At 38.1% G+C, this 14,254-nt stretch overlaps 1 protein-coding gene across 4 annotated transcripts in view; it reads left to right on the forward strand.

Annotated features, from left to right (window-relative positions):
• Nucleotides 1-14,254, forward strand: part of LOC145984049 (protein O-linked-mannose beta-1,2-N-acetylglucosaminyltransferase 1-like) — a 570,971-nt gene that overhangs the window by 179,443 nt on the left and 377,274 nt on the right. Inside the window, exon 1 of one of the 4 annotated variants that reach the window (XM_083117389.1) lies at nt 11,359-11,901. The exons of 2 other annotated variants lie outside the window; for them this stretch is intronic. The gene's annotated coding sequence lies outside the window, so the exon portion shown is untranslated. Of the gene's footprint in view, nt 1-11,358; nt 11,902-14,254 lie in introns of those variants that run through there. One more of the 4 variants, XM_083117393.1, reaches the window with a different exon arrangement.

Here is a 14,254-nt window from a genome sequence, read left to right on the forward strand (position 1 = left end):
TCACAGTTACGTACCATCCATTATGTGCGTTTACTATATTCTTCTTGTGAATAATCCGCTATTTCTTTAAACGCCTGTGTATGGAAGGTAAAATACAATCATTGTAGGACATTGAAGGTTCGTGCGACACGGTGAAATTGAAATTTCTTTCCTCTATTGTTCTTCCATAATCGGACTCCACAATTACTCTTGTCACTTTCTCCCATTCGTGTATTACGGAAGCGGAAAACAAGTTGAGCACAATACTGTGATTTGGTAGATGATGACACACTATCACAAGAAAAATCCAATATAACATATAGGCAGAAGTTTCGTCACACAATCATCAGTAACTTGCAAACAACAATTCAAATGCCTGGCTTACATAACGTTGACTAACTTGATGAAAAAGAAAGAGAAGAAATAAATTCCGTGCAAATCATATGCCTTGCAAGTGTTAATAGAATTCCTTGCATCATGAAGAGGAAGTAAGAATGATTGCTCCATCACCATTACCACAATATGGAAAGCTTTGGTGGCAAGTCCACAAATGACTATCCTTAGAATAGGTTACTTCCATGTGCAAATACATGGTCTGTTTCCATGTATACATCATGTCTGCTCAAGCCGGCCTCACTCCCACATGCCTCAGCAGAGGTGCGCCATCATCCAACCAGTTGCGGGGTTACGTGTGGTCAGCACGACGAACCCCCAGTCGTGTTTGTATGTTTCGATGACCGGATTTTCTTTTAAAAATGAAAGTGGGTTACGGTCTTTCCAAGTTATATTTTATGAAGACCATACTTCCTTACAGTTGTCTGTGCATGTGTAATGTCACTTTCAGAATTGAAATATTCCATTATTATGTACTGAGGGGGACATATCTCAAGTTAACTGAGAGTACTACAACGGCTTAACAAAAGTTTTGTTTCTGCAAGAGCGCAACAACCTATGAGTTATAGTCATTTCAGTTACATATTACAACGGACGTTTTTAAGATCTAAGGCATTTAATCTCAACTGCACAATCATTAAGAATGGCTTTTGATAACATCAGATGCAAGAAGTAAATGCGGATAAATTAGGAACGCTCAACACGAATGAAAGATTTACTTATCCTTGTACAAAATATTCCATTATTCCTTCGCCTACAACAACTGCAGATAACGAATTCGTTTTTTTTTTACCTTTTTAAAATTTTATTTAGTAACCTGTATCATGTTAATAATTTCCACTGAAATAATTCCTCTCCTCCTCCTACACAAATGCTATGATAGCTGAGGGATCATTTCATTATGATTACCGGATCAGTTCATTTAAAAGTAATTATGAGGATTAATTACTGAAAGTTTCTGGACATGCAAAAGGAATAATATTTCCTATATATATATATATATATATATTGTACAACTTATATTACGACAAAATAATATGTTGTATTTATTTTTGTAAAAGTAATCACAATGACATCAAATTCAACTACTTGCTGCTCAATAATATCTTTTTTTATCCTTCTATCTGGTGGAGAATGTTCGAACCCAAGGTTCTATTCTTAGCTACTAGATGACACATTGTGTGTTTCGCAGTCTGTCACGTGATATTCCCAGCATTCATGAATCACACATAACAATCATTTTTGGCCACACATTGGAGCACTAGCCCTGAAAACGTGATTCTGTAGCAAAAATGAGTGAATATTCTTTCGTCAATATTATTGGTGGGAAAATAAGGAAGAAGGAAATATGTATTTATGAAAAAATACGAATGGTATGAGTATTGGGATGGTATAAATGTGCGAGTATGGTGTATGCACAAAAATCTTCGTGTGTGTATGTGTCTGTAGGTGTGTGTGTAAACTGAGCACATGGCTAGCACAGCGCGCTACAACGCCAGGTGTCCTGGGTTTGAATCCCGGCCTTGCCATGGATGTTCCTTGTGTCTTTTTATCAATTTCATCATGTCATCACTTATCTTCATCTTTGCGATTAACCAAAAGTGACAACAATAAAACTGAGCACAAGAGTGTTAAAGCTTATCTAAGCATGACGTAGGATAACTTGTATCACGTTAAACTGGGTATAGCATTTCGTGTCTGTAAATACAAGGAAGGCTATTTAACACGAAATCTACCTGATAGTTCAAAACAATCTAAGTCTGTGGGTCTTTTTTGTGGAGGCAGCTTAAGTTCTGTAATTCTCGAATGGTAAATTCATATTTATAAATGAATTGTAAGCATTGTCTGTCTCATTGCTGTAATATTCAATAAAACTTCAAGTCTCTAAAGTAGTTAATTCCTTATATCAGTCAAAACAAACAGCATGGACAGCTCGTGCATTCAAAGATGTACTTAATGAAAAAAATATATGGCTTTCTACATATATCCACTACTTTTTGTTTATGAGCCAATAACTTCAACTCCGCCATGCACATGATTTACCGTTCTCTATTTCCTCTATTTTGAACTAAGATTTCGTCATTTTGTTTTCCATCACTGCAAGGTGGTGTCTTTTTTCCAATACTGTGTTGCTGTTTTTTTATTTATATTTTTTCTTTACCATGCCACGCTTATTCGAATATAGAAATGAACAACCTACCAAATGAAAGAAATTACCGATGCAACTAGTACATTCATGTACATTTAAAGTGCCTTACAATGCATTCAAGAGACCCACTTAGTTTTTTTTCTTTCCAGGAGGTTTCAAATTACCCTCCTCATTTTGTTTGCCCCCCTTGTATGAGTCTTAATGCAAAGCTGCGAATGGTGTTGGATAAAGACACACAAAGTGTTTGTTTCGTATCACAAAGAGGCTCCGCATTAACCACGGTATCGAAGTTCGATACAAGACAAGACCACGCAACTTGACTGGGGACAAAACTGAGCTACATACCTATAAACATTTAGACCTGACAACAGTATCCTTCTTTCAAGGATATTGCAAAGTCTGCCACAGAGGCACCCTTGTGATGAACCCTTGGGAGTTGCACTGGTAAAAAGTTTATGTAAGCTCAAAGTTGATGCTCATGCGGGCTAATCGGGACAGGAAGTGTCACCGTGTTGCATAACTCTACAGCAGTGGTAGAAATTGCCATTGAAAATTTGTTATTAAATTTCACTTATCGCCGTATAGTTAGGCAACACACACAACGCCTTGTGAGGAAGCAAGCATTTCAGGATGTAGGTGCCCCATTTTTATTACCGGTGACTGTACATCATATACGTTGTTTTAAAATGAAAATAAGTTAGTGTAGTTTAGGGGAAGTGTAAACATAAGTTACCAACCTGAACACAGCCATATGTGATTATTGAGTGTGTGCAAATGAACGACAATAATAGGTCAGTATATTATTCTTTGCCATTGTAAGATACGTGCAAAGAATAAAAGAGTATAATAATAATCTGACGTCATTTGTGAACTTGCATGAGCGATAGTAATCTGTGTGAGCACAATAAGGCGGACGTTTCACTTTCAGAAGTTTCATTAGAAGTTGTGAACTGGGAATACATTTCGGTACGTAGTATAATGCAGATTTTTTTTCTTGTGATTATTTAAATTTAAATCATTAAAATGAAACTTCTGCTTTCAATTAACCTTAGTAACTCTTTGTTGCACAGAAGTAGACGGATCAACTGACACCATCTGGCCCCGCGTCAAGTGGTCCGTTGCCTTTGAAGTGATGATAGTCCCTTGGCGTACCACAATCTAGGACAATTTGATTCTAGACTGGAAATGTGTAGGTGTCAGGCGTCTGCAAGTAGTTTTAGCTGGTGTTATTTTGAATCCGTCAAAATGAGATAATTACATTAGCGGTAATTTATTATTATTATTATTATTATTATTACAACGCAAGGGCTTCAGGCAATTGCACTTCATATAAAACGCGTGTTTAAAGATCGTGAAGTGAACGCCAATGTTCAGCTTTACAATCAGACTGTTCACAAGCCGAATCATTCGGTAAGGAATAAGCGCCAGTAAATGCTTTCGTTTCGAGCGATTATTCACGACGATGAATTTGAATTTATTACTCCATATAAACCATATACATTGGTATTTGGAGGGTTCAGTACAGTTCAGACAAAAAAATATAATTACAAAATTTCTATAATTTACAATTTAAGTATTTACTAACGCTATAATATTCCTGATTTAATAATAGTTTTTTTTTTTCAATTTGTTTTTGAACCTTGTCATATTTCCTGCTTTTATATCATTTGGTAGGTTATTGAATATTTTAATTGTCGTCTGTTCTGGACCTTCTTGAACTAATGTTAGCCTGTTGATCAACCGCAAGTTGATGAAAATTTTCAGAATGCGTTGGCGACGAAAAGGTGGACAGTTTAGGACCACCCAGCTTACAGCCCCTATTTGTCACCATGTGACTTTCAGATATATTAATTTTCCCCGACGTTCAAGTCAATTTCTAAAGGTACACGTGAAGTGAAGTTCGCAGCGCGCAAATGGTTCCAGGAATCGCCGAAGTAATTTTTCACCGATGATGTCCGACGTTCTTCACACAATGGGACGCCTGTCCGAATGCCTATTAACTCAGACGGATTTCACTTTATTACCCCTCGCAGATAAGTAATCGTTTTGAAATGCCCAATTTAAAGACTGTAAACATGCGTACGTGTATTGAAACATACGCACACATGCGTGTATGGAAGCTCTGTTCCTTGCTCTTTCCCCCAATGCTCTAATGAAATTTTCCGACCCTTCGGCCCAAATACCGGAAAAGCTGATTTCATCACATTTTTGCCACATGCGAAAGATCCGATTCCAAACAGCAAAGCACTCCACATCCGCTGGACCGAAATATGTGTTCGGTGTTCATCCCGCATTGAACACCCACGAGTGCACTCTTGAGCCTTTCAACGTCCCTCCATGCTATCGAGGCAACAAATTCCGTTACATATGTTGCGGGAAACGATCGTCCACTTGCTGCTGGGGCAGTGTGCGTAACAGAGCGGCTCATTTAACTAATTACGGCACAAATAGATGATATCCAGCTACCTGACGCAAGCTGCCCGCTAGTCCACATTATTAAAACAAAGAGCGGAAGATTATGCCGATTAAAAAGGATCAAATTTTAATTAGGGCTCCAGCAGATACCGTTGCAGGTGCTTCAGCGGAGATAGTATAGAGCAGCGACGCAGTTACCGATTGGTAACAGATTACCATTTGAAGATGGCCTGCTCTATATACGCGTTGATTCAATGGACGTAAGGACGTATACGTAATGCAATTACTTCACAGGTCGTCTGGGAATAGAAACTGATAAATCGCAGCGTATCAAACGCCATGCTTGGTTTCGTACCCCTACTGATGTTCGTTATTAAAAGAATGCTTCGGAAAGCACAGACTTCAAAGTATGAAAAGCTGTCTATTAAAGCATGTGCATAAAATAGGCCATGCAACTAAAAGGTAAGAGTAAAGAATAGCCCAGTATTTTTAATGTTTCCTATTTTCTAACCACATTTAAAAAAAATAATGTAAATTTACAAACGATTACTTTCGAATGAAAGAGAATTCTCATTTCTATATTATCCTCTCTACTGGTGCTTCTATCATATCAGTACTATATTTTGTGCACAGTGACAACGACTTCAATATTTTATTTTCACTAACGCATTGTAATCAAGGGGTCCCGGGATCGATCCCAGTGGAGGCACATAATGGTTCGGACCTCACTTTAAACTGTAAGTACTGTCTCGATTGGTATACCTCCTGATCATAAAGTGGACTTAAAACTTAGACACGTTTTGGGGAGTGGGTGGTTAACAACTTCCACACACACAGAACATAGCTTTTAAAATAAGTTCTCTGTAAGTTCTCTGAAGAGAAATATTACAACTTCGTGTAATATTTCTAACATAATTGAGATTACCTACTATACGAATAGATGCTTTAGAGAATGAAAATATACATGTTTATACGCATTAAATGAAAGGATGTGTGTGTGGCTGTACTTCTCTCTATTCACACTTTAAAACTTTAAAATATAACTGACAATGGATCAATGCAACCTATGTTTGTGTAGTTTATTTGGAGAGTGTTTCTCAAGTGTTTAATTCCATGGGTAGGCTCTGTATTGTGTGTGCTTCTTCCATTTGGGAGAAACCTCTTTTTCTTTTCTTTTTTACTTGCAGTTGCTAAATTCCCATAATTCATTGATTATTACAGATTTAACACTTCTTGGTGGTTGCTATAGGCCTACGCGCAATTATTTAGATCTACCTGGAAGTTTTTTCATTGAGTAACTGTTGCAGTTCCAACTGTTACCTTCGAGCGAAGTGTATACGCGAATGGAGTTACGAAAATAAAGATCATACTTGATTCTGGACGGATTAATTCGAAACATTATTCTGTAAACTGGGAAAGAGCAGACACACTGTACGCGAAGAGCCGCATAACTCATGCATGTAATCTGAAGGCTTCCACTGGGAAAGCTAGAGAAAGTTTCTCATTGAAACATTGGTCATGCAACTTTGTGACAATTAATCTGATGAGGTTGATCAAACTTCTAAGTTGATTTGTACGCAGACTCCCCCCCCCCCCCAGTACGGTTTCATTGCATGCAACGTTACTGGGAGATATCCTGGTGTAACAAGTGCTTTGCGGTCGTTTTTTTCTCACTCCCCTGAGAGCTTTTCATGAAGCCATTTCAGCAGAACCCAAGTTGGATTGTCGCCAAATGGCGTTAGGAGTTGCAACAAAATAGCTGAATTGTATCTCTTCTTTTCTGCCGGCAGGAATATGTCCATAGCATTATTTTTAAAGTTAGAATGTCTAGTACTCTAAATCTTGATATCGAAATCACGGTAGGTAGTTGCCCAAAGTGAAGAGATTCTTGTCGGTAGTTATTTATTTCGGAGGCGAGAAGTTATCTTCTCTTTATCGCTTCGGAAGACGAAAGCTGATCCGTTCTTCACTCAAGGGAGGAAGCATTTGTCACCCGACTGCTAGCGTGAATTATCTCCACTCGTCAAGATTTCGGGCAGACATCATCCAACGACAAGTTGCCTTCTGCCGTGCTAATTCCACTCTTCAGCGTCTCCCAATAGACAACTTCCCCAGCCAACGGTTGGAATCATCTTCAAGTTTCAGGTCGTCATAAGTTTCTGCCGAATGACAATAGAACGATGGAAAATGTTAATATCCATATTTCCAACTCGCTTGACGCAAATGAAGTGTCACCGAATTGCATTCGAAAACGCCACCGAAGAATTATCACTTTTAGCGAAACGCCACGATGGTGATGTGGAGGGAAGATATTTCAACCAGTACTCAAAACTCGGGACAGCTGATGGTCATCCCAGCAAGCTAACAGCCCCATCACAGAGGTTAAGTACTCGCGTTTAGATAGTTACCTTCTCTGGAAACTGGAAACGAGAGGTAGGAAAATTTCCACACGTTTGTTGGTAAATTTACCACCGTATTGATTACCTCTACTTCATTATTTTCAAATTACTTCCCTTTCTGAATTATCAGTAGCGGCAAATAATTCCTCTCCGTGAAATATGGCATGTTTTATTTCCTTTGCAGATATTGTATAATGCGTTTTTAATGTCATGTGGCGTATACTACGTGTACATAAATAATCCGAAATAAAACCAACTTGAGATCATGGTTGATTGATTGATTTTGGTTTATTTTACTTCGCTTCTCTGCCACTTTTGGCTAATTTCGAAGATGAGGATGAGGGATGATATGATGAAATCCATGAAGGGACACTCACAAAGAACACCCATGCCTAGGCCGTGTTTCGAATCCGAGACCCCTGGCTTCGTAGCACGCTGTGATAACCCCTCCGCCACGGAAGTCGCCGAACTTGAGATCAATATATTCTTGCCAAACATTAAATAAAATGTCTAGCATGGACGACTTTCACATTTTTCAATCTGTGTACCAAGTAAACCAAAAGGTTAATGTAAAACAAGTTTCATATTTATTATGTAACAGTAATACATGCTAAAGATAGAGAATCAGTAAATACTGTAGTTATTTTTACTTTCAAAATGGACTTGTTACTTATACAGCAAATTCAAGCCCTATAAAACCACCAAACCGAAAATAAACCAACTTATCCATATTCATGAAACATCGATAGCTTTATCATATAAAGTTAAATTTAAAATTGAAGCTACTACGTTCATTAATCTGTTGTTCATCAATAAGATTGTTTACTTTTGAAATACCATTAATTAGCATTTGGCTGTGTGAAGGGCGGCATTTGGCTGCATAACTTTGAACTTAGAACATATTTAAAAATCGGGATTGCCTGAGGTAGAAGCTGTATTAAATACGGAACTGGGATTTTCATAGATGGTCAGTGAATACACAGATTGATAGGGAGCAGGTGGTGAGGTAGTAAATTGGTTCTATTGTATCCTTCATGCGTACTTCATCTGTTAGCACAAACTAATTACGGGATATCTGAAAACGCAAGCACGAAGCCGGATGTAGAAAAGCCTCTTTATTTGTTCCATAGATTTCATAGCCTAATGAATATCCAGAAACCACTTACTCGTTTATTAGTGGAATTGAACAACTTTCCCCATCGTTTATATAGTTAAAAGAGGATTGAAATGTCATTTCTCCAATGATAAAGTTCAACAAAAAACACTTCGCAATATCTGACAATACGGCATTTAATGATTTTCATATAAATGATTTCTTACTTTCAAAAGATCTACAATTACGTGCTTATATTGAAAGTAATTTACTTACTGTCATAGTTTATATTTAAACAAAAGTAGTTTTCACCATTATGTTGTCAACATTTATGCCCTTAGCGTGTGAATATACTTACTTTTCAAGCACACGTACGTCACTCATATTTCGAATTCCGTCCTGGGCATGGGTGTTCTTTGTGAGTGTCTCTTCATCAATTTCATCATATCATCACTTATCCTCATCTTCACGATTAGCCAAAGGTGGCAGGAAGGCAAGGTAAAATATACCAATCAGTCAATCCAACTAATTTAAGCAAGCAATTTGACTACTAAATAAGCTGATGTTGATTTATTTGTTTAAGGTATCATACTTGCACCAATATGAAAGGTGCGGAGAAGCCAAGAGAGTTGAATGCTGGACTCACGATCTCGACAATTCGAAATTTTAATCTACAATACCAAAAATGAGGTATCTAATTCTAGTTTAATTGATTGATTTGTGCAGACCCCAATGCAGAGTGGTTAGCACAGCGCGCTGCGACACCCAGGGGCATGGATCTTCTTTGTGAGTGTTCCTTCATCATATCATCCACTCATCCTCATCGTCGAGATCGCGAAGATGGAGATGAGCGATGATATGAGACAACTGATAGAGGGACACTCTCAAAGAACACCCATGCCGGGATTCAAACTTGGGACCCTTGAGGTCGTAGCGCGCTGTACTAAACACTCCGTCACGGGTATCTGCTAGTTCTAGTTTAAAAGAACAGCACAATTTAAGATTTCACCGTATTATTGACATTGTTCGAGTGTTTCGTTAGTGTCCGTCCATTTCCCCATCGTCACGATTAGCCTGAATGCAAGGCTTAGCTAAATAAGCAAAATGCAAGATTAAAGGACGATGAAAAGGTGCAAGGAAGTAAGTATAATGACGTGACCATTTTTAACGGATCAACCCAGCATTCGTCTATAGTAACAGAAAACCACCGGGGAACATTTATACATATTGTTTTCTAAACTTGATTGTGTTCGGCTACTTTATCATTCATATCTACCTGGTTAGCCTAAAGGAAAAATCAGTGGCGTAGCAACGGGTGGGCGACCGCCCGGGGCCTCGCGTTCCATGAGGTTGATACGAAAAATGTAATAAATAGAAGTGAGAAAAATATGGGAAATACTAATTTTTGTGGGTAAAACATTCTGTTTTCAGGTGGTTTTAAATTCTAGTTAAACGTCATAATCAAATCAGGGACGTAACATACAGGCATGCAGAACCCAGGACACATGGCGTCGTAGCGCGCTGTGCTAACCACTCCGTCACGCTGGTCGGCAAAATGCTGTTGGAGTATTAGATGTGACCACCAATATTATGGTAGTATTGCAGCTAGTGCTAAGTGCAAAAGTAATATGTCATTTACTATTTTAATTCAGTCTGTTTTCCACTGTGATGATGATGGGTTGAATTAAAAACGCCACTAAGCAGATGTCAACATTAGCTTTGCATCAACAGAATTCCATCCCTTAGAACTACGAAAGATGAAGAGTAAAATCAGAACAATTTTCCTACTATTATCTTTGCTATTGTCTGTAAAATTGTAGAGGTGCAATGTTATGGTCCAAAATAAGGGAAAAAATCAAGTCGCCGATAGGTCCCTCCGATCCGACAATCAGCAACACAGTCGCTTACAGACAAAGGTTTTCACATAGCATGCAACTTGCGTTTGCATTCCATTCTCAGAAGTATTCGAACTGTACTGTGTTTTGCAAATTAACATTGTTTCATTTTTTTAAAATGTTTTCTTATACCAGCACCATTGAACAGCCATGATAATTCTATGGCTAGAAAATAATATACCATATTTATAAATTAAATGATACTTGTTAGCAATGAGTATTAAAATGAACATTTCTACATGTGAGTTAACCATAGAAACAAAACATTTTTCGCAACACGACTGCAGTTTGAAAAAAGTCGTTACAAGGATTAAAAAGCATGGACTGTTCCGACTAAATCGGGATGTCTTGTAAATGGTTATAAAAACAAAAATTACTCAATGTTGCAGACTTCAAACTTCCGGGGCTTTCCTCTCCCCCCCCCCTCCCCAACTCAACCAATTCGCATATGCAAGGACTAAATCGAAATTCTTACACAATCTGAAAAATCGTTGATGTTAGTTTCGTTGGTTTTTATATCTTCACATTATAATAATATTTCATAGTTCGACGGGGGCCATGACCCCCATGATCCTCCTCTGAGTACGGGCCTGTCCTGCACCTTCAGATTTCAGTTCCCGGAAAACAAAGAAAGACATTTTGAGAGTGAGTGAAATTATTAAATATTTTCGTCAGTAATTTATTATTATTATTTAAATATAAATTGCTGACGTATCGTATAAATTGATTTTGTATCGATTCACATTGAGATCTGAAATGTAAAGAATGGATGGGGGCCTCGCAATATGTTGCTACGGCACTGGGAACAATAGATGACCTTCATCCAATCTACTGTTTCATTTTGGAAGTGCATAATGAACCAATCATGCACTCTGTTATGAATCATCGTTTTCTTTCTGTCTTCGTTTTGTGCCAACACGTTACTTGTTTCCCTTTCCATGCTTGTCCCCTTGTTAGGCTTAGCAGCTCCACCTGTCGAAGGAAAAGGAAAACGCTGGAAGAAGGTAGGGCCATTTATACTCTCAGTGACCTACTGTATGCAGGCAGTGGCACACGCTTGTCGCCCGAAGTGCTAGGCCTGATTTTCAAAGAGATTCCACATGTAGGCCACGACGTCCATCCGTCCCTACAAGGGCCTTCTCAACAATTATTGTTTCCTCACGATTGATATCGAACTTCCTGCAGGGGAGGGAAAAAAAGACATGCAGTGCATCGAGTTAGCTATGCGCTCTTGCTTGCGTGCTTCCTTGACAGCACCGGCCATGTTTTCGCCGTAAAGTGACGTCAAGGAATGTTTCGCTGCATCGTGCAGTCTGTAGCGAGTCTGAACCGTTTGTTCTTGTCCTCACGACAAGTTGGGAGAGTTTAATGTTTCGTATTTTTAGCTTGTTGGTAAAAGTGTCGCTTCTTCAACAGTAAAAGTGTGCTACGGAGGAAGCAAGCAAGTCTGTGAGTAATCCTGCTTGGAATTTTTTGAAGTTTTGTGGAATGTGTGTTCTTCATTGTTTTATAGTGCTCCCTCTACTTTCACCCCCCACATCCAGGGAAGATTTATCATCGTGTGTACATATCATGTCGGTAAGTATGGACAAATATGCATTTCAGATGTTCTTCGATGTGTCATTGCTAGACGGTTTTCTTCCGATAAAAAACCGGCCTTTTTTATTTTTTTAAAAAACCGGAAATTTTGGCTTTTTTGGCTTTTTACAAATTACAGCTAAACTATTTCACTTGAAGTTACTGTTATGAGTTTACAGGTTTATAGTGACATATTTTACAACTAGCTAAAAAAAATTACATGATGTAGCAGCCAAAAAACAAATAGTGGCCAATCCCAGTGGACACATATTGTATAGTGGTTCAGATACACTTTTAACCCTAGCTTACCGAGGGGGAGGAGACTTGCAGGCCCACCACATTTACTTTTTAGATTTTTCAACTGTTTTTGAAAATAACTTTACTAAGACTTTGAGTTTATTGTGTTGTCCCTATATTTATATATAACTTATTGTTTTATTAGTAATCAAGAAGAATCCTATTCTTGCTTACTATTTCTTTCATTTTGTGTATGTGCGGGAGCTCTTGTTCCCTAGGATTTTCCCAATATTTCTTTTTTACTTTTGTTCATTAAAAAAAACATAAATGTAATGTAAATAGGAGACAAAATGCGCTTGGTGGGCTTATCAGGCGCCATCTTTAAATACGTCTCATTCGAGACACTCATGCCCGTGACAGTGTACAATTACTTGCTAATGATGGTAATTATTATATTTAATAAATTGCACCTCTACAAACATAAAAATGTAATAAAAAATTATTAAGGATTTTGTGAGTTTTAGTGAATGATAAAATACAACTATATGAGATACACTCATGCAATACTTGGTTATTATTTTTTATTTATGATAGTAATTTTTGTAATTATTATAATTAATAAATGACTGCACATATTAATCAGCAATAATAAAATTGTTTCTTGAATTCTAGTGATAAGAGAAGTGTGGGCCTGTGAGTTGCCCCCTGATATGTAAGTTTTTTGTACAGCACGGGTAAGCTAGGATTAAAACTAAACGTGTAGTCCTGATGAGCACATCTGACCATGAAATGTACTTAAAACAACCTTTTACATGTTTGTGTCTCAATTTAAATGTTTGTCATAAAATATGAAACAAATGTTAATATCAAAATATTCGATGTTTTGGAACAATTAAAAATCTTTACTGTTCACAACATACATGCAGAAGTATAAGAATTACGTGAACGTGTGTATATATTCTGTTTAACGGAGCTTTGAGGCGGAAGCGACACGTGGCTCCTGGAAACCAACCCTTAGAAGTAAATACAACCTTTCGAACCGAAGCAACATAAGCTGCAAGTATCACTTGTCACTTAGCCTATACCGTTTTCTCAGGGAACTTTCAGACCGAAGCAACAAGTGGCATGTGTCACTTGGAAGCAGACCCTCAGTAATCCATTCACTTTTTGAACTGAAGTGCGACAATGAGCTCGGACTATACTGTTTTGTCAATGGCGTGCATCGTGCCGCTTCGGTCTGTTGCTCTTGCGTGCACGGTGAATGTTTTGCTTTATTCTGAAGGAGACTGTGTCGCTTGTCATTTGTGACTTCAGTCTGAATGCTCCTTCAATGGCGCGCATCATGTCACCTCGGTCTTGTTTGTGCATGTGTGGTGGATGTTTGCTTGCAGACTGAAGACTATGTCACTTCAATGTGACACCCCCCACTGTCATGTGTTGCTTCGGTCTGAATGTTCTCTATACTTAATAAGATTGTTAGCTACTTCATCAGACATTAAGATTTAATTTAGCCTGTAAATAACAGAGAACAAATTGCAAGCACTGTTGTTGGAAAAAGGCCGACTTTTTGAAAGAAGGTTAATTTTATAATCATGAATGGGCCTCTGGAGTGGAATAAAGTAATGCTGTTGCCTTCTAATAAGAAGAGGTCTGAGGTTCAATCCTCAGTGGTCAGAGTGCTTCGGATCTCATTTCAATCTGTAGGTTCAGTCAAGGTTTCTTAAATAGGACTTTTTTCCCCATTTGCGGCCAGTCTTATTTGCATCTGCTTCAGTTTTAGTGCCAGTGTTGTTCAACCAACGGGCCGGAAAAGGTCCATTGCACCCAGGGATTGACGACTAATTTAAATCTAATTTTATATTTGACAGCAAGTTCTATACATAATTGAACTATGATTATGCCATAGTTGATATACTTGCTGTCAAATATAAGATTTGATTTGATTTTGTGTATTTATGTCCACTTTATGCACAATAAGGCTAATCGGGACTGGACCTACAGTTTAAAGTGGGATCTGAACCACTTGTGCCTCCACCGGGTATCGAACCCTGGACCCCTTATTACAAGGCGACGACGATATCACTGCGCCATCGGGGAGGCCGATAAAATTAGATTT

Source organism: Lepisma saccharinum, chromosome 2 (assembly GCF_977018435.1).
Source record: "Lepisma saccharinum chromosome 2, izLepSacc3.1, whole genome shotgun sequence".
In the NCBI taxonomy this organism is placed as follows: Eukaryota; Metazoa; Arthropoda; class Insecta; order Zygentoma; family Lepismatidae; genus Lepisma; species Lepisma saccharinum.